This window comes from Euprymna scolopes, chromosome 41, assembly GCF_053919585.1.
Source record: "Euprymna scolopes isolate OS-2025 chromosome 41, ASM5391958v1, whole genome shotgun sequence".
Taxonomy (NCBI): Eukaryota; Metazoa; Mollusca; class Cephalopoda; order Sepiida; family Sepiolidae; genus Euprymna; species Euprymna scolopes.
Window position 1 is genome coordinate 69,410,519 of NC_136522.1, and position 22,690 is coordinate 69,433,208.

The window sequence follows — 22,690 nt, forward strand, 5'->3', positions numbered from 1 at the left end:
AGGTGAAATTTGTAACTAGGTGAAATTTTCTATGAAAAAATTTCTCAAATTCTTAGAATTTATGTGTCCATAACATATGATTTATAAATCTTTATGATAAGAAGTTTAAAAAATAATCAGTGACAGTTTATGCTCCCTCAAAAACTTCTAAAAAGTGTACGTGGTCAAATTCCAAAAATACTTGAATACAATCCAAAACATTGACTGCTCGAGTGAAAACTTATGTAAATATAGAACAAATTAAACAACTTTTATGGGTTGAAAAATGTTTTAATTCTGTGGAGTTACGTCCCTTCCATCAGAGACTCTTCAAATGATCACATTTCGATAATCTAATAATAATATCTGTGTAACCTATGTAATAACACAATGATCGATAGCTCATTAAAATCTAAGATTTAAATGTTGGGTTGCATTATCTTTCAGAGACAGATATGACACCTCCTTCCTCTCTTAGGTAGGGGATCCGGGATCATTCCTGTTCAATTTTTAATATCCTATAATAAATTAAGACAATTTTCATATTGGACTCATTTTATCTCCATCTCTACTATTATAGAAAAGTTACTTTGTGTGCGAGTTCTTTCCTCATAGATTCCGAAACGGCTGAGCCTATCTTTTGCAAATTTCACACACAAAGCGAATTTATATGTCTGGCAGTCTTCTTAGATATGTTTTGTACAGAAATTCATCCGTTAATATCGGCTTCCTATGTTTGAACTCAAAAGCCAAAATGTTGAAGAGCTATGAAAACAGGAGTAGTACCATTAAAACAAGCAACTTTTTGTGCTCCAAAATATTTTTTTCTATGCAGTCACCCTCATTCTTAATGGACTTTGGCCAGGGATGAGGTAGTGGCTGTGCATGGGCGTTTGTCGCATTTGTCGCCACTCAAATAGACAAACCTATCTCCTAACTCTGCTGACATCAACTGCGTCAGTATTGTAAACGTTCAACAGGCGCTAGTGAATGTTGATCAGTTTCATTTTTTTGCATGGACAAATTCAATGACATCTGTTTCTGATGCATGTCCATAACAGGGATTGCTTTCTTAGAGTATTACACCATCAATATCTGCAACAGAGAAATGAAACTTTCAGGTCATGTATGCATAAGTTCAGTTATTATAACAATGTCATTTGCAATCCCCTCTAATCTATTCAGGCATAAGAAAAAATAGGAGGCATTACTTTTGGAAAGTCTCTCGTAAAAATTAGAGTATCTGAAATTTACGACAAGTGCCCCCCCCCTTTGCATAAAATTAAATTAAACTAAATATAACTCTCATTATAACCCCTTATGCATAATATCTGTGCTTCAAAATTCATAAAAATTAGTTAATTAGTTTTAAAATAAAATCTGTTTATACAAAAAATATACAAACGTATCCACATACCTAAGTTTTTATATATATATATATATATATATATATATATATATATATATATATATATAATTAAAAAAAAAAATTCTTGGATTTTTTACCCTTCACCGGACTATCCATTCATGTGAAATCTTTTTATCATTTTTCTTTTACCTCCTATTCCCCTTACCTCACCCTTTTTTTTTAACCAAGTAAGATCTGTGACTTACTTGTAGTTTCATTAAATACTTTTGCTGGCAAAATCCGATCCCGCATTTTGCTAATTCCTGCCCTCTGATGAGAAGGAGAGTATTTCTTCGAAACTCCGCGGATTAAGGACTATCCACTTATCTTGTGCTTCCTTTTATAAAATTAAATATGTTTTTAACTCTTTTACAAGATGTCTTTTAACATGCTTTATTAATCATTTGTTCATATATATATATATATATATATATATATTAGTCTTACCCAGTCGCGAAATGCTCTTAAATATGATATTTTAATTCATGCAGATTTTGTATTTATTATCATAGAGCAAATTCTCTGTTGATTATTATATTGTACCCAATATATAGTAGTAATTTCAAAAGTCAAAATAAAAAGGCCTTGGTAGAATAGAAACTGAAACCAAAATATAGCGCTCCAGCCTTAGTCGTTTGAGCTATCGTCAAATAAATATGAAATAGATAAAAATGAACTAATGTTAATGTATAAGTATATATATTTTTACATACAACAGAACTTTAAGTCAACTTATGCCTGCCAAGTCTCAATTTCTTCCAATTTTGACTGGCTAAAAAACATAATTTAATCAAATATCGACTCTTATCAAAACGGTATTTCGTATGTACTTAGAAAAAAAAAAAAAAAATATTCTCAAGCAAAACAAGAATAGATCTACAGGGTGGTACGATAAAATTGTTGCCCTAGAAAAGAGAATATGATTCCATTTCTGTTTGATGAAAACCGGTTTTCTTTCTTCCTTACAGACTATCTACTTGTTGGCCAGTTGTGTACAAATCCCAAGGGTGATAGGTTGGTTGGTTGTTTTTGTTTTACAGCATATCAACCCTTTTCAGGTTATTTAAGGCCGAATCCAAAAATTTTGAAGAAAATTTTTTTTTTTTTTTTTTTACATGGGTGTCAGCACTTATCAAGGCCCAGAGGCCACTTGAGGATAAGGGTTAATAGGTATACATTAGTCATTGTGATTTTAGCAGAGTAAACAGTGGGAATTTTGTAACTTGGATTACTTAGGGGGACGATTCAATTAGAACTTGTTCACATTGGGCTTTTTCTTTTTTTTTTTTTTTTTTTCATAGGCATCAACACATTATCAAGGCCAAGAGGCCACTCAAGGATAAGGGTTAAAGAGTGTACAGTAGAAATTGGACAATAATAATAATAATAATAATAGAATATAGTTGTTTTTTTTTCAAGTCAGTTTCTATTTAACCCATAGTTGGGACTCTAACAAGTACCACCACTCCGGATCAGAGTGGACCTGGGAGAAATGACAATTAAAGGGTGGCTCCATATTCCCCAAAGCCCGCAAGCTGGGGCCTCACCATTGGATATAGTTTAAGGTCATATCCAAGACCATCCCAAGGGTGATAGGAGCCTTTTATTTTGTCTGAAAGTGACGATGTTTAATGAGATTGGAGATGCACCACTGTACAATTCATGCTCTCTACCAATCCCAAGCTATGACAACAGGACCATTGCCAGCACCTTCAAAATGCAAATCTGGATGGTTCAACGCTTGAGGGCACAGCTCAACAAAGTTTTTGGCCACGGTTATGGTCCTTGGTGTGGTTTTAACTGCAGGCCACATCATGCCACCTCATTTTCAAAGCCAGCTTAAAGTCAACGCCAACGTGTACCTGGATGTGCTGAAGAGTGTGGTAATCCCTTGGTGCAATCTAGTGGCAGATGATTTGTTCTTGTCCCTACAGCCACTTTCTTAGAAGAGATATTGCTGTTATCTCTCTACAGGGTGGAATGATAAAATTGTCGCCCTAGAAAAGACGACATGATTCCATTTCCATGTGATGAAGACCAGTTTTCTCATCTACTAGTTGGCCAGTTGTGTACAAATCCCGAGAGCGAAAAGAGCCTTCTATCATGTCTGATCCAAATTATGACAACAGAACCCATTGCCAGCACCCTCAAAATGCAAACCCGGATAACAGGGACATGTCCAGGGTGATGAAAAAGTTTCCGGCTACGATCATGGTCTTTGGTGTGGTTTCAAATGAGGGCTACATCATGCCACCTCACATCTTCGAAGTCAGCGATTTGCTGAAGTGTGTGTTGATTTCTTGGTGCAATCAGGTGGCTGCTGGCAGACGCTGGGTATGGCAGCAGGACTCTGTGCCGACCCACAAGTCCAAAGAGACCCAGGCTTGGCTTCAGAAGGAATGCTGCAACTTTGTATTCTTCTCTCATTGGCTCTCCCTTTACTTCCCTGAACCCACTGGACTACTTCGTTTGGTTATATGTTGAGAACATCACCAACATGACCTCCTACAACACCAAATCCAGCCTGATCATGGCGGTGATTGAGGCTGAAGGCTGCTACATTGAATAAATATCAGCTCTGCTACATTATTTCCACATTAAAGTATACATTTTGTAATCCAGGAGAGAGAGGGGGAGATGCAAGGTATTTTGGTGATTTGTACTAAAAAATAAAAATAAATTATTCCTACTATTTAATTAATGAACATAAGCTGTCCATCCTAAAATTTATCCATCTTAAGGAGGAACTTTGTAATGGTATATTTATTAGAGGCTTTTCATATTTCCTCTACAGTGCTCAACTTTGAAGGAAGCTTTCAATAATCATAAATGTTTTATAATAGCCACGTAGATTTCATCATGTAACCACTTATCACATGATTTGAAATTATATATGTATAGTATGTAACAATATATATAAAAAATACATTTCGATAGTTCAGATCGATTTTCATAAGAATCAATTTTCAAAGCAAAATAAAGCTCAATATTCAAACTCTTTAAGAGTTATTACATTTTTATAATTGTAATAGAATTATAAATAAAATAACAGATCAAAGTTATGATATTAGAATCTGCAATTTGATCAATCTTTGGATAGTGAGCAGTCAATCTGCATCCACCAGCTGGTTTAAGCCCATGTTCTGACATGGTCGGATCAATGAAACCCACGTAACACTATAACATAGTTTTTTTTTTTTTTTTTTAATTTATTTTATTTTTTCTAAAATACTTACACACACATCATCATCATCACTGTTAATGAAACTGATTTTTGGACCGACATAAAAAGATGCATTTAAAGCTTACAATCATCTTTTATCTATGGTATTACAGGTAAATGATTGGATGAATAGTTAGAAATATTATTTCAAGAAAATCAAATATTTTATACTTGTGCAGATTTCCTTTTTATTATTACACTAGCGAGGGGTACCTGGCGTTGCCCGGGTGTTTGGAGGTGTGTGTGGAAACTCCGGGGGAGGGGGGGGGGGTTAAAAAATGTTTTGGTAGGTAAGTATGAGGATCAAACCCGAACCGTTGAGGCAAAGTTGTAAATTAAAGTGTGAAAAAAAAAAAAAAAAAAAAAAAAAAACGTGCGACGTTAACAATTGCCCCACCGCGAGATGCCAACGGAAACGTGTTTGAATTTATTTAATTGCTTGGATTTGGCAGGCGCCCGTTTTCGGGATAGTATTTCATTTACTGTGGGAACGCTTCCCAAGATGTTATAGGAAAAAGACTAACCCACATGCGGCGAGCGACAAATGTTGAATATTTATCTTCCCGAAATCGAGCAAATTAAATAGACAGGCGAGCTTCGTTGTTAACTGAGATATTACGATTTATATGTGATATAAAAAGTTTTTAAAAGTTGTTAGACGAGCGACCGCTTCTCTGAAAGAAGCCTTTTGTAGATATACAGAAAAAGCGAACACACATACATACATTTTCGCTTTTATATTTATAGATTATACTTAATATATAGTAGCGATTTTAAAAGTTTAAAAAAAAAAATTGGGGTGCCATCAGCTAGAATCGAGACTAAAACATTCAGCGCTTTCACCACATTCCCAACCGTTTGAGCTATCAACAAAAAGATAAAAAAATTCAAATTAAACCACTTGAAGTTATGAATGAATTTGTGCATGCGCAAAACTAATAGAAATATGTCTGCAAGTTGAAACGAACATTTTTATTTCAATTTGCCAACATATTTCTTGAGGCCTTATTTATCCATCCAAACAAAGATTTTAATCGTTATAAACCAGCTTTGTTGTCCAATTACTATTTCTGTTAATCTCAGTGTCATGTGACATTAGTAGTTTAAGAGTTTATAATTTAAATATTTTCACAAATACATACATCTATTTATGTAGATGAGAAAGAAAAAAAAACCCAGCTTTTATTTGGTTTTAACAGAAAACAGACAATTCCTATAAGAATGGTGTGTATGGGGAGTCGAGATTGAAGCAAGGGTTACGTAAGCTTCAAAAGAACGTTTCCAGAATCAACATTACTTGAAATTATCATCTTCGGTTTAAGTGCCAGTTTTTACACGCTGGCATGTGTTATTAGATGGTTTTAAGAAGTTGACTTCCAACTTAAACTCTGGCCAAGTCTTTATTTATCCTTCAGGTCTATTTCTATCACTTCCTCACGTTTCCTTGACCTCATCCTTTGAACTAAACCAGCTATCTCAACTGTCCTGCATCAAGTAACCCAAAAACTCTCATCCATTCTTTTAATGTGACCATACCATCTAAGTCTTCTGTTCTGCACATATCTTGCTATATTGCAGAGATTTAATCTTACTCTGAGCTCATCAGCACCATAGTTGTTTGTTTTTTTTTAACATTCACATTAAAAACTCATCATGTCAGTGTCATATCGTTTCTCTCCATGCAACACATGTCCTTAACAGTCACTGGGCAAGTTTCACTTCGAAGCATCATCATCACTGTGTACACCCACTTAACGGACTCTGGGGGAGGAGGGATTTAATGCTGAAACAGTAATACCTTTGTATAGCATTAATTGAACACAAGTGATTATTTTATCCACAACAGGGTAAGCTTAGTAAAAATACATAAGAATATAATGGATCGAAATATACATAAGAATATAATGGATCGAAATATACATAAGGATATAATGGATCGAAATATACATAAGGATATAATGGATCGAAATATACATAAGAATATAATGGATCGAAATATACATAAGAATATAATGGATCGAAATATACATAAGAATATAATGGATCGAAATATACATAAGAATATAATGGATCGAAATATACATAAGAATATAATGGATCGAAATATACATAAGAATATAATGGATCGAAATATACATAAGAATATAATGGATCGAAATATACATAAGAATATAATGGATCGAAATATACATAAGAATATAATGGATCGAAATATACATAAGAATATAATGGATCGAAATATACATAAGAATATAATGGATCGAAATATACATAAGAATATAATGGATCGAAATATACATAAGAATATAATGGATCGAAATATACATAAGAATATAATGGATCGAAATATACATAAGGATATAATGGATCGAAATATACATAAGGATATAATGGATCGAAATATACATAAGGATATAATGGATCGAAATATACATAAGAATATAATGGATCGAAATATACATAAGGATATAATGGATCGAAATATACATAAGGATATAATGGATCGAAATATACATAAGGATATAATGGATCGAAATATACATAAGGATATAATGGATCGAAATATACATAAGGATATAATGGATCGAAATATACATAAGGATATAATGGATCGAAATATACATAAGGATATAATGGATCGAAATATACATAAGGATATAATGGATCGAAATATACATAAGAATATAATGGATCGAAATATACATAAGAATATAATGGATCGAAATATACATAAGAATATAATGGATCGAAATATACATAAGAATATAATGGATCGAAATATACATAAGAATATAATGGATCGAAATATACATAAGAATATAATGGATCGAAATATACATAAGGATATAATGGATCGAAATATACATAAGAATATAATGGATCGAAATATACATAAGAATATAATGGATCGAAATATACATAAGAATATAATGGATCGAAATATACATAAGAATATAATGGATCGAAATATACATAAGAATATAATGGATCGAAATATACATAAGAATATAATGAATCAAAATATACATAAGAATATAATGGATCGAAATATACATAAGGATATAATGGATCGAAATATACATAAGGATATAATGGATCGAAATATACATAAGGATATAATGGATCGAAATATACATAAGGATATAATGGATCGAAATATACATAAGGATATAATGGATCGCAATATACATAAGAATATAATGGATCGAAATATACATAAGAATATAATGGATCGAAATATACATAAGAATATAATGGATCGAAATATACATAAGGATATAATGGATCGAAATATACATAAGGATATAATGGATCGAAATATACATAAGAATATAATGGATCGAAATATACATAAGAATATAATGGATCGAAATATACATAAGAATATAATGGATCGAAATATACATAAGAATATAATGGATCGAAATATACATAAGAATATAATGGATCGAAATATACATAAGAATATAATGGATCGAAATATACATAAGAATATAATGGATCGAAATATACATAAGAATATAATGGATCGAAATATACATAAGGATATAATGGATCGAAATATACATAAGGATATAATGGATCGAAATATACATAAGGATATAATGGATCGAAATATACATAAGGATATAATGGATCGAAATATACATAAGAATATAATGGATCGAAATATACATAAGAATATAATGGATGGAAATATACATAAGAATATAATGGATCGAAATATACATAAGAATATAATGGATCGAAATATACATAAGAATATAATGGATCGAAATATACATAAGAATATAATGGATCGAAATATACATAAGAATATAATGGATCGGAATATACATAAGAATATAATGGATCGAAAAATACATAATAAGAATATAATAGATCGAATGAAGAATAGTTTTACACATTGATAAAGTTTGTAATCATATTCCTCAGCTAACAATAACACATTAACTGTTTTCATATAAATATATCAAAATAGTTTTATAAGAAATAGTTAGGCACTTCTGCATGATAGTGCCATGAGGCGAACGTGTATATTTTAGTTTCAAGAACAGCCGATAGAGGGCATGTGACAGTTGAACAGGGGTCGATAAACCGTATCATCCATTGAAAAAAAAAAAAAGAAAAAAAAAATTAAACATTTCTATGAATTTTTATAAATAAATAAATAAAAACTGAGAAGTTTTTATTTATTTATAAAAATTAAAATTATATTTTGCTCCATTGACAAACCAAAAATTATATTTTGATATATGTTTAAACAATCTTGCTGTGAAAAAAAAAAAAAAAAAAATCTTAAACTTCTATGTTTCATGTTTTTAAAATTATATTTTGATATGTTTTTTATACAATCTTATTAAGGGGGGAAAAAAATTATGTTGCTAGATTTTATACAATTGTACAGGAAAAAAAACAAACAATTCTAAAAACAATCTATAAATTTTCCATGTTTTCAACATTTATTTTATTTTCACTTATAAATCACTCATTTAAAAGAAATATTAAAAAATTAAAATCATGTTTTTTATACAAAAAATGTTTTGCTTTTCCTATATTTTTGCGTTATTTATTTCATAATTATATATTTTTACCTTCTCGGAGACGTTTATATTTGAGGTTCACAGAATGGCCGGTAGAGGGCATTTCTCATTCAAAGATAAGGGGTTGATAACTTGTCCCAGTCGCCTCATGGCACTGTCATGCAGAAGTGCCGAAAGTTATTTAGAGAGAGAAAAAAAATTTTTAAATGTGACCCGTTGAATTAGCCATTGAGCTCGAGTTAGATTGTTAGAATCAGAAAAAAGGAGTTGAATATGAAAATATAAAATTAATCTGTCTGAATGTGGCTGAAATATACTGACGATAACGCAGTCCAAATTAATAACTAAAATCACAACTTTAAAATAAGAGAATCTATTATTAATTGCATAATAATGGACATTAAAAAAATATATAAAATAAGAAAAAAAAAAAAACATGGGTAGATAACTCTAATCTATTCTAGTTTCATCTATGATATCACGTGACACTTTCAAATGATCGGTGAAAGCCGTGAAAGTTATATATATATATATATATATATATATATATAAATTACATACAGACAGATTTCATACTTACACAATCATATATATATATATATATATATATATATATATATATATAAGAATAAGAAATGTGTCATTTACTGGATCATTTTGTGATATTTTGATACTTCTGAACAAAAAGCACTACCTAAATACTAATAAATGGCCATAATTTTCCCTTCACAAATGTGATGGTCTCACACGGAGAGCAGCATATATATTTAAATATACATTAATTATCCGTGTGCACATCTTTCGTCATTAAATGATGAATAAACGTCACTTATAGTTTCACGGTCTCGAGTCTTGCTAGGTTCAACCACGCTGATGAGTAGTATAATGATGAAACATGTCCGTGAATAATTATATCTAAAAATATATATGTCGCTCCCCCAAAATATATACTAAAATATACTTTAGTTATAGGATAGAGTTATATTTGAAAAAAAAAAAAAAGAAAATTGTTATAATTAGTCGTAATTTATTATAAATTGAACAAGGCCACCATTCGCCCATGCATGGAGTATTCTTGACACATTTTGGCTGGTGCATCTACCACTAGTCTCTCCCTCCTAGATAAAGTCCAAAAAAGAGTTGTCAATCTAATTAGTCCCACTTTACCACCAAGCTCCAGCCCCTGTCTCATCACCGCAATGTTGCATCACTGTGCCTGTTTTACAAATATTTTAATGGAATGTGTTCTGATGAACTTGTTTCACTTGTATCCCCCCTCGACGTACATATCCCCGACAAACCCGCTTAGCAATAAGATCTCACCCCTTCCCCTTCACTGTTGTTGTCTCTAAATGCCAGAAAGCTTTCTATTCTAATAGTTTCTTCCCACGAACAGCTAGACTTTGGAATTCCCTTCCTGCTGCCTGCTTTCCTGATATGCAGAAGTTTAAATGTAACATACACAAACATCATGTTAATCTTTCCTAGACATGGTCTCAAGTAGTAGCACCTTACGTCCAAGTGGCGATATGTTTTGTAAGGGGTGAACATGAGTATACAAAAAAAAAAAAAAAAGTCACATCTCACTATCATTCGTCTATTACTCACGCTTTTTTTTTTTTTTTTAATATTTCTACAAACATTAAGAGGGCGATTCTTTTTTCCAGCGCAACCATCTAATATACATACGCGTGTCCATACACAAGATAAACAGTAAACACGTATGTAAATTAGATGGAAAAAAAAAAATGTCACATTTCTGTGCAATAAAAACGGTCAATTTTTACGACGTGCCCCAGCGTATTATAAACACCCCAACCTCTCTATGTTAAGAATGTCTTTCGGAATACCCCCCACCCCGTGTTAAGAACAGCTTTCGCGGTTGGGAGGTGTTTATTCCGAAAGCCGTTCTTAACGTGGGGAGGTTGAGGTGTTTATAATACGTGGGGGCACGTCGTAAAAGTTTACCATAATAGCTTAGAAGCAAAAAGAATTTGTTACTTTTAGTTAAGAAAGTTTTAGAAAATATATTTTATAAATTTTTACAAGCCTGATCGTTGTTATGACCCAACGGGTCAGGAGTAAATGTAGCTTACATATTAAGAAAATAGATATATAGATCGATGGATGGATGGAAAAGGAGAGTGGGATACTCGCAGAAATAATACCGTTTTAAAAGTATAGGGTTATTTTTATTTGAGTGAATAACGAGAAAAAAATAACTTGCCACAAGAAAAAAGAAAGGGAGATAAGTCAGAAGAAAGATACTAAAAGAAAAACACCTTGTTTTACGCGAAGCAATGGAATTGCTTGACAATTCGAAAAAAAAAAAAACAAACAAAAAAACCGTTTTTCAATTTGTGCCAAAATTAAACGGAGATTGTCAAAATTGCAAAAAACCATGAAGGAAATATTTTGCGAAAATCGTTTTTAATAAAGAGAGCTAGTTTTTTTTTTTTTTTTTTTTTAATCTTTTTAGACACATGTCTCTTTGGAACAATGGCTGAAAAACCAACATGGCTGTGTTGGAGTGTTTCAACATCTAACATGGAAATTTTTAATCAAAGGAAAAATAAAAATAATCTCACCCACACAAAGAAAAAAACAATTACGGATTATAAATATACAAGAATATTTTTCAATTTTGTTTAAACATTTTATTAATTTAATTTTTAAACTAAAGTTTTTCTTCATTTTTTTACGCGTATTTAAAATTCGTTTAAAGCACATAAACTAATAAGAATTTATAATTAAATTAAAATCTTTAAACAATTTTAAATTTTAAAATTTAATTTTAAAACTGGTTTTATTATTTTTTTTTTTATTAAATTTTAAAGCAAATCTAACTGCACTAACATTGTTTATTTTACTTTACAGACATTTAAATTGAATTATTTTAAAATACTTTTTACGCGAAATAATTTATGCGTTTTTAATTGCCAAAAAAACAAAACAAAAAAAACATGTCATAAATGTGCACTTGTATAATAAATAAATAAACAGTAAGTACATATTCATAAAAGACAAACACGTGACCGATTCCATGCAGCTTCCCTGATATGAAATTATCATTTTCTAGGATATGATTTTTTTTTTTTTTTTTTAATAAATTGTTCAAGAAAATTATCTCTTGGTAAACAAAGATTATATTTTAATTAAATAACGCACGGTTATAGAATTATACAGAAAGTAAAACAAGACAATAATAAAAATTTAAAAACAAAACAAAAAACATCGAGTTACACGTCGAATTGTCAAAAATAAAAAAAATAAAAATATATATATATATATATATATATATATATATATATTTCTGTTGTTTCAGACAAGGAGATTAAATCATTTGTTTTTGTTTTTTTTTTAAATAAAAGTGGATTAAAAAGAAATGTATTTTCAATATTTTTTTTCATAAAGAATTAAAATCGAAATTTAATTTTAAACAAAACATTTTAGAACCAAGAAGAAAAAGAGGCAAAAGAAAACATGAAAATAATTGGCTTTATCGATAAAATAAAGACATGATTGAAAATTCATATTTGTTTATTTTAAAAGCCCGATTCAAACCCTGACTTTAAACTTTGATTTAAATCTAAAAAGTATTTTCTATTCAGAGGTTTCAAGACTTGAAATCCACTTTCCAATGGTTCTCATACAAAAAGAAATATCGGTGATTTTTTTTTTTTGTTTTTTGAAACCTTTAAACTGTCGAATAGAAAATATTTTCCTCATTTAAAATCTAACATCAAACGTCAAGTATTCAGGGTTCATTTGTGCTCTGGAACGAATAACGCACGCACATCTATGTCGCATCAAAGGACAGACTTTTTCTATTTTCATCATTTTTGAATAAAAATTTATTGTAGATTTTTTTTGGAGCGTTACATATTTTTTTTAATTATATACGAAATAATTACATTTTTATTGCCCCCCCCCCATTTTTAAAACAACGACAAAAAAAAATGTATTAAAACAACAAATCGTGTTTTGTTTGCTATTAACCAAATATTTCTTGAAATCAAAAATAAAATAAAATCAAACAGAATTTTTTTAAATCCTACATAAAAAAGACCTGAAATTAATTTTTTCCTATATAATCAATAATCAATAATAAAATATAAAAAGAAAAATGAGCGTTTTGACTTGTATTTTGTTTTGTCCTTAACTGGAGAAGTCTTTCTAGATTGAGGCAATTTTAAATGTTACCAATAAAATGCCCCGTTGTTTTTGTGTGTGTTTTTCTTTTGGAGGAATAAAAAAAGGAGCACTCTGGGCCTGGTGTTTAACCATGTCCTCGTGGGGAGGTAAGTAAAGATGAAACCTGATTTCCATTCATAAAAACTAAAACAGTTGTGTAGGACTATTACTGTTACTGATAGTACTAATGGGATTATATATATATATATATATATATATATATTACATACACACACACACGTTTTATTTTTTATTACCGTATCTTTCAGTGGAGGAGAAATCCTTCACGACGGAGACAATTTTTATTTTTGTACCTTTTCTCCACGTTAAAAAACGACCCTGTGTCTAACTTTGTCCCGTGGGGAGGCATTGTAAATAGGTACATTATTGTTTCGGCTACACGGCCGTTTTTTTGGCCGTCTGTAGCGTCCTCAGACTTGTAAATGTCTGAGGGCGCTACAGACGGCCAAACAAAAACGGCCGTGTAGCCGAAACAATAATGTAACTTAACAGAAAGATACGGTAATAAAAAATAAAACGTATATTTGCTCTACAATAGTATTGAGCACTTTCTCCAGTTTTTATTAATTACCATCTCCACTAATATATATATATATATATAAGAACAAGTAGTTAATAAAATATGTTAAAAACACTTTCAAAAAGAGTTTAAAACATATTTAATTTAAAAAAGGAAACAATAAGTGGATAGTCCTTAATCCGCGGAGTTTCAAGGAAATACTTTCCTTCTCATCAGAGTGTAGGATTTAGTAAAATGCGGGATCGGATTTTGCTTGCAAAAGTATTAAATGAAACTACAAGTAAGTCATAGATCTTACTTGGTAACAAATAGTGAAGCAGAGGGAATAGAGGGGGGGGAGGTGATTTCACGTGAATGAATAGTCTGGTGAAAGGTATTATAAGCTCTATTTCCTATTTGGTTTCATCGAGCTTTTACATCTGGTTGAGATTACTTTTCAATATATAAAATGTACTTTAGTTTTGACATCTTGGATTATTTTGGTAAACTTAACTATAATTCTTATTTCATATATATATATATATATATATATATATATATATATATATATATATATATATAATTTCTTTAAAGAAGCAACAACTAATTAAAAAAAAAAAATTCAAAAAGATCTACTTTAATTAAGGATTTTTGTTTACAGCCATAGTGCCTCTTTTAGGGAGCTGGTTTCCCTCACGACCTTGCGTCATGTTTTGCTCTCTTGGGAAAGCAAATAAATACAATTGTGACTCTGGTGTGTCTGTGTGCCTCCTCGCCTCCACGTGACTTGCATCTTAATCGTATAGTTATTGAAATCAATGGTGCTTCTACAGTAGTTGAACCCAAAATTAACTCTTTTTTTTTTTCAATTTGGCAAAAATTCTTTAGATGCACCAAATACAAAAATGTTATAGCATAAAATAATACCATTTTTTTTTTATATCTCATACTTTTAACAGATTAAAACATTAGGATAACAAAATTAAGTGATTCTTTGGCTAAAATATAATCATAAAATTTTGGTTATCTTTACGATTCAAGCTTCCATTTCACTTTCTGTTGCCCATACTCATATCAAGAATGGCTTTAAAAAATAATCTTATGTAGAAAAGCCCTTCTTAATATGAGGAGGGTCTTTCTTGAACTATTTTGTACTTGCACCTACAGAAAGATAAATACCGTAAAAATCCAATTAAGAATGAAGCAGCAACCGGAAGTTGAGTGGGAACAGTAATCGTAAAGATAATCTAAATGTAATTATATATTAAAAAAAAAAAAAAAATGTTTTTAATTAAAAAAATATAAAAGAAAACGAAAACAAAAAAATTGAAAGTGAAAATACCCCCCGGACAACGCCGGGTAGATAAATCTAGTTTGAAAATTTTAATTTCCATTCATAAAAATGCGTACAAATTATTTGGCTATTAACAATTTAAGCGAATTTTTATTCTTAATATATTAGAGAATTTTTTTTTTTTTTTTTAATAAAATCGATAAATGTATGAGGGGGGGGTGCTAAAGAGAAAGACCAATTGAGAGAGAGAGAGGGGGGGGGGGTCTACTTCATGTTTAAATTCTTCTTTCTTCCTTCTTCGACATGACAATTTCCCCAAACAAAGAAATGTCAATTCTTTCCATGGGAAGATAAATCTCAATGAACTAAAAAAAAAAAAAACGTGTCTCTTTCAATCGAACGAGTTATCTGCACCAAACGAAAGGGGACAATGTAAACTATATCCTTGTTTAGTGTTATTTTACGGCATATCAACCCTTTTCGAATTATTTAATGTCGAATTCATTAATTTAGAAAAAAAAAAAAAGAAAGAAGTTTTAAAGTTCAAATTCTTTATATATTCAAATATTTAGACTTTGGTTTGGTTTTGTAGAGGAAAATTGTTATATTTGTTTTGGACTTTGCAGAACATTATTGAGTTTTGCAAATGAAAAATAATAATAACATCAATGTTTGGTGCATTTTAGGTCAAGTAACCGGTATTTTCGGACAAACAAATAAGGAAATACCAAAATGGGTCCAATATGGGAACAAATATACGAGAAAATATTTATTCGAAATTAGGTAATTATGTAGAAAAATACGGACAATTCTATTTTTCGAATTTTAAAAATTATAGTCGATTTTTACGGTATCTTTTGTTTAGAAAATTGTTAGATGAAAGTACAGAATATTTTTTTTTTATGTCTTCCCTTTCATAATGTTAAGAATGAGGTTTTAAATAATAACGTTATTATTTCAGCACGGTCTGTATTATATATATGTGTGTGTGTGTGTGTGGTACTGTGGTACTAGTGCAGAGAGTGATCCGGACGTAAATAACGTTATTTAAAAAGCCGTTCTTAACATGGGGAGGGGAGGGTGTTTTGTACCTATTCTATACTTCTACCTTACAATTGAATAAAAAAAACCCATAAAACTTTAATTAAACTTGGAAATACGATTTAAAAAATAGCGCGGATCGGATCAGTAAGTGCACTATTCCAAATATAGCCAGGGTTGTTGGACCAAATATAAAAGCGCACTAATATATCCCGAATTGGACCAAATATAAGGAGATCAAAATAAATATATCCAGGGTTGATCACAATACTGGGGGGGGGGGGGGGGTTATAACCTTTCTTGAAAAAAAAAAAAAAAAAAAACTTTTTATTATTATTATTTGCTGACGATGTAAAATTCCATAAAATCTTACTTTTACTTGAAGCTTTTGTTCCTATTTTAGGCTACTATTAGCTGTATATGCCCGGTGTTGCCCGGGAATCTTACATTTTTTTGTTTGTTTGTTTTGTTTTTTAACAAGGTCCTTTGTTTTCAATACATTTAAAAATTGTTAGAAAACAGATACGTTAATAAAATATTTTTATATCTATAAAATTATATTAGATGTAAATAGCTTTCAATGTTGTAATTAAATTGGGATTTAATTTTAAAATCAGTTTAAATGCTTTCAAATTCTTTGCAAAATTTGATTGGGTGGATTTCTACCAGGATTTTGTTTAATTTTCGACTTTTAGCGATTATCGAGACTTAGCAGATTACTGTCTAATCACAGACATTTCTTCTTGTTCTAACTTACGACTCAATTCTACTTGTGTTTCAAAGTAAATAAACGCTTTAAAATAAGTTAAAACAGTGTTTTAAAAATACTAAAATCGGCGAACCTGAACGAGAATATATTTTAACCGGTATTCTGTAGTTGGTACTTTTTTTACGACCTCACTCCCAACCTCTCCATGTTAAGAACGGCTTTCGGAATAAACACCCAACTTTGAAAACTATACTACATACTAAAACATGCTATAAAAATTATAGGGGGCTGATTCTCGTTCAGGTTGCCCCCCCCCTTATTTTTTATCACTTTTTCGTTTTAGTGGCTCTGAGAAATGCCCTTAAATCCCTCTCCCCGCCCAATTATAAAGAGATTAAAATGTCTGACTTGTTTACGAAGAAACCGAAATTCATTCAGTCGGATTTAATTTTGTACTTAAATGGTTTTTCAAATTATATATATATATATATATATTACACCATTGCCTTTTTGATACTTTTGCAGTTTACGGACTGTGCAATGTATTTTAGGTAGGATTTTCAAGTTGAATTCAAATGCTTTGTTTATTAAATTGTTAGGTGAAAGTACAGAACGAATAACAAAGCCATGTTCCCTATATTAAGAATTGGTTTCTAAATAATAACGTTATTTAGCATGGTCCATAAACTGAAGTAACGCATTTAATATTCGTTGGAAAAACACTTCTCCAGAATTTGAACCGAACTTTTTCTTCACAAGAAATCTTAAATTTTAGGTTTAATTCGACAAAAGTCAACGTGGCTCTGTTCAAATTCTGTAGAAGCACGAAAAGTAAATAAAAATAACGATTAAGTCACGTGAACACAAACACTCGAAGAAGTGATGACACGATTATTACAAACCAAGAATTAAAACAAGCATTAAAATAAAGAATAATAAAATTCTTGTATCTTTGACAACGTAATTTTCAAATTTATTTTAAAAGAATTAATCATTATTATTAATAATAATAATTATTATTATTATGGTTTGTTCAAGATGAAATAAAACAGAAATAAGTTTCATCTTTCGGTATTATTATACAAACACGGTGACAGCGTTAGGGTTAGGGTTAGGGTTTAGGGTTAGGGTTAATTCGCTGTCACGGTGTTTGTATAAATTTACCCATCTTTCTCCCTTGAACATGTCAAGAGAAAGGGATTTTTGTTTCTATGATGGCTCGGTTTTAACTCTTGGATAAATGAAATATTCTATTTTAGGAATAAATATAATTTTGTATCCCCCCCCCCGAAAATAAATAAATAAATAAGCTAGATTTACACATTTAAGTTATTTTTATTCTACTCGAGAATTGTTCAGTTTCTAATTTTTAATTTACAGAAAAAGATTAATAAATACTTGATATTTCAAGTCGGTAAAAATGTCAGACATAAAAAAAAAATGCAGTTGTGTTATGAAAATTTTTAATTTTATGAAGAATTATTTTATCACACATTTGTTTCGTTGCTAAAATCGGATTTCTATTTTGTCTTAATGAAAAAATATATTAAAACACACACACACACACACACAATAAAAACATTACATAAACTTAAATATTTTGTAAAATATTTAAAAAATAAAAACGATCTTATAAATGAAATTAACTTCAAATTCCAAGGCATTTATATTTTTTTGACGCGAGGAAAATAACATCGGAATAAAAAAAAAAATGACAATTCGCTCGAAACTTAAATGTCAGTTAATGGGAAATAATAAAAGCGATCTTTTTTTTCCCCCTTCTTTATGTTGGACTTCTTGCACAAAGTGTTTTCACAAATTACAATAATAAACACGGAATTCGCATAAAAATTTATAAAATGTTTTTGTTTTTTTGTAATAATGTACATAAATCTGAAAGGCGACAACAAACGGAGAAAATATTTTATCTGTTAATTTTGCAAAGAAAAAAAATATTTTCTGATAAAACGGCGGAAAACAAAACGAGTTGTGTACGGATTCAGCGTCCCAAATTCTCTTCTCAAAAAGGCGTCATTTTTATTAGATTGTTTAAATTGTGTTTTTTGTTGTTGTTTCTTTTTGTTTTTTCTTTTTTTTTTTGTATATAACACTACAGTTTAAAGTTATTTACAAAAGTTTAATTTAATAGAAAGTCTTTTTAAAGAGAATTTAGTGCTTTTGTATATATTCTTTGGTAAAGTTTAAAATTTTGATCCAATAATAGTACATTTTTCTCATTATTTGTTTGTTTGTTTTTTTTCTTTAAAGTTAGCAAAACAAAACATTAAGTTTTTTTAAAAAAAAAAGAAACAATATTAAATCTTTACGAATATATATATATATATATATATATATATATATATGTGGCGATGTGATTTTCAAACTACAAATCGAATGACGTTTAATAAAAACAATTGGGACGCTAAAAACGTATACAAGAAAGAATTCACTTTTGCTTAGAAAATAGAAAGACCGGGTGTGTTTTTCTAGTTTTGTTATTGTTATTTTTAATAATAAATTTAAAAAATGCAAAAATAATTTATTTTAAAAAAAAAATAACCTTTCTTTAATTTTCTACAGTTCATACTAGAATTAAATAATTTCCGATCATTTATAAAAAATAAAAATAAAAAGTAACATGTTTAATAAAATAAAAACAACAAAAAAAAACGGGGAAACATGTTTAACGTCGTTAAGAGAATGGAGCGCTTAAAAAATAAAGAACAAGCACCTGGCTTGAAAGAAAGAATAAAAAAAATAAAAACTTTACCTTTTTTTTTTATAAGAATTCTTGTAATCTATTCGATGCAATTTTTTTTTAATTTTCTTCTTAAAAAAAAAAATCGTTTTGGTTTTGAAGATGAAGTATCCCGTACAATAAGTTTAAAAATATGTTTTACTCGTGTTATATTTTTTTTTTTCGTTAAAAAAACAAAAAAAAAACACCAAAGGGAAAAAAGAAAAACTGATTTTCAGTCGCCGATTAGAGTTGTCCCCCTTGTTTAGAATTTACATTTTTTTCTTTTTTGCTTTTTAAATTTGTAGCAAAACAAACCGCAAAAAATTAGCAATATATATATACTTTTTTTTCTTCTTCTTTCTGCTTATCGTTCGATGTCCGGCGAATTATGTACCGCAAATATACGCACAGAGGCTTGAATGCATTTCCAAAACGGCAAATTGGTGCTAGAAGCAGAAAGAAAGTGCAGCTGCCGTTGACGGCTTCACTAGAAACAATGAGAAAATAAAAAGAAAGAAAGAAAAAAAAAAACCAAGATGGCGCCGTTCGGCTGCTCCTGATTAATATTCATAGCTTTCTACTTAGTTAATATTCATGAAAGCTAATTAATATACATTTAATAAAATTGACGTGTGTGTGTGTGTGTGTGTGTGTGTGTGTGTGTGTGTGTGTGTGTGTGGCTATTATTTTTAAATTGTTTTTAATTGAGTATTCTGCTGTGGTTGGTTATCTATCACCATGGTTCGCCTTTGCTTTGATTTGAAACCGACGGTACCGATGTTGTTCCGATCTTCTAATTATACATATATATATATATATATATATATATATATATATATATATATATATATAGAGAGAGAGAGAGAGAGAGAGAGAGAGAGAGAAAGAGAGAGATACCCATATATTAAATTAGCATGTATATAACATAACTCCTTACTCAATCTATAATGTGTATATATATATATATAAATGTGTATATATATACACATATATATATATAAACAAATGTATATATATATATTTATATATGTATATATATATATATATATATACATATATATATATATACATATATATATAAACAAATGTATATATATATAAACAAATGTATATATATATATATATATACATACACATTTTAAATAAAATATGTATATAGAGAGAAATATACACATGTTATATGTGTATATAACATATAACAACTTTATTTCTATTATTATACATATGTGTGTACATATATATCCCTGCGTGGCCATTGGGCTTGATAAGTGGTGAACTCCATGTAATATATATATATATATATATATATATATATATATATATATATATATATATATATATATATATATATATATATATATATATATATATATGTATGTATATATATAATATGGATATACATATTAAGTACATTGTATATATACATATATAATCTATACATGTATACTAGTGGGAGCACCCGGCCTTCCCCGGCCATAAAATATGCTTAAATATATTTTAACTCATGCAGATTTTGTATTTATTATAACAGGAAATCCTCTTTTGAATATTATATTGTACCTAATATATAGTAGCGATTTGAAAAGTTTTTAGAAAATGACTTGGATGCCATCAGCTAATAGCGAAACAAAAACATTTAGTGTTCCAGCTGTGTTCCCTGCTGTTCGAGCTATCGCAAGATAGATAAGAAAGATTTAAAATTAAACCGTTTCAAGCTATATTTGAATTTGTAATAGAAATTTGTCGTCAAGTTGAAATGGACATTTTGCATTTCACCTTGCCAACATATTTTTGTAATCATTATTCATCCAAACAAAGAATTTACTCATAACAGTGTGGAGTGATAAAACTTTTGTACTAGAAAAGACGACATGATTCCATTTCCATTTGATGAAAACCGGCTTTATTTTCTTTTTTTTTTTTTTTTTGTATTGCAGACTATCCACTAGTTGGCCAGTTGTGTATGAATCCCAAGAGTGATAGGAGCCTTCTGGCATGTCTGAAGGTGACACCTGCGGTACAAGTCATGCGCTCTTCTGATCTGAGTTATGACAACAGGACCATTGCCAGCACCCTCAAAATGCATTGCAGGATTTCAACGAATAACAGTGACATGCCCAGGGTGATGAAAAGTTTCCTGCCAAAGTTATGGTCTATGATGGCGTTTCAAGTAAGAGCCACAACATGCCACCTCACATCTTCAATGTTGGATTGAAAATCAACACTAAAGTGTACCTGGATGTGCTGAAGAGTGTAGTGATTCCCTGGTGTAATGTGGTGGCCGCTGATAAACCCTGGGTGTGGCAGCAGGACTTGACGCTAGCCCATAAGTCCAAAGAGACCCAGGCTTGGCTTCAGAAGAAGTGCTGTAACTTTGTACTCTTCTCTCACTGGCTCCCTCCTTCCCTAACCCGAACCCACTGGACTACTTCATTTGGTCACACGTCGAGAACATCACCAACATGAACTCCCACAGTCTGATCGCCGCCATCCTCCGAGCCCCTTACAGAAAAGGCATGCTCCCAGTTCTGCTTGTGACTGACTGAGGGTGCAGTCACCTATATTGATTAGATGTCAGCTCAACTACATAATCAAGTTACCTGAAGTGAATTTTTTCAATAAAAGCTTTAAAATAAAACTGTAATTTTGTTTTATTAAGGGCGACAATTTTATCGTTCCACCGTATACAAACTCTCCTTGGTGTATGATTACTATTTCCAGTTAATTTCAGTGTTATGTGACCAGTAGTTTAAGAGTTTATCGGTTAAATATTTACGCACATACATTCATATATGATGATGATTGCAACGTCTTGTCAGACGAGTGCCACTCCCTCAGACATTTAAAATCCATGAGCCCAAATGCCTGAGGGAGTATCTATACAAATATGATGTTACAGAGTCTTAGCTTTGTACGACAGCTAAGTCTCTCTCTCGGTTCAAAATGTTGAGATCCAGCAACAAGCAAGAGCAAGATAGCCAGCAACAAATTAAACTGCAGACCAGCTTAATACGGGTAATGGTCTTCCGCTTTATGGT

The 22,690-nt window shown here is 30.3% G+C and overlaps 1 protein-coding gene across 2 annotated transcripts in view; it reads right to left on the reverse strand.

Annotated features, from left to right (window-relative positions):
- Positions 1-20,190, reverse strand: part of LOC145266603 (uncharacterized) — a 56,496-nt gene extending 36,306 nt beyond the window's left edge. The window contains exon 1 of one of the 2 annotated variants that reach the window (XM_080122488.1): positions 19,995-20,190. The gene's annotated coding sequence lies outside the window, so the exon portion shown is untranslated. Of the gene's footprint in view, positions 1-19,682 lie in introns of both variants that reach the window. The other variant, XM_080122487.1, reaches the window with a different exon arrangement.
- Between the last annotated feature and the right edge of the window lie 2,500 nt (positions 20,191-22,690).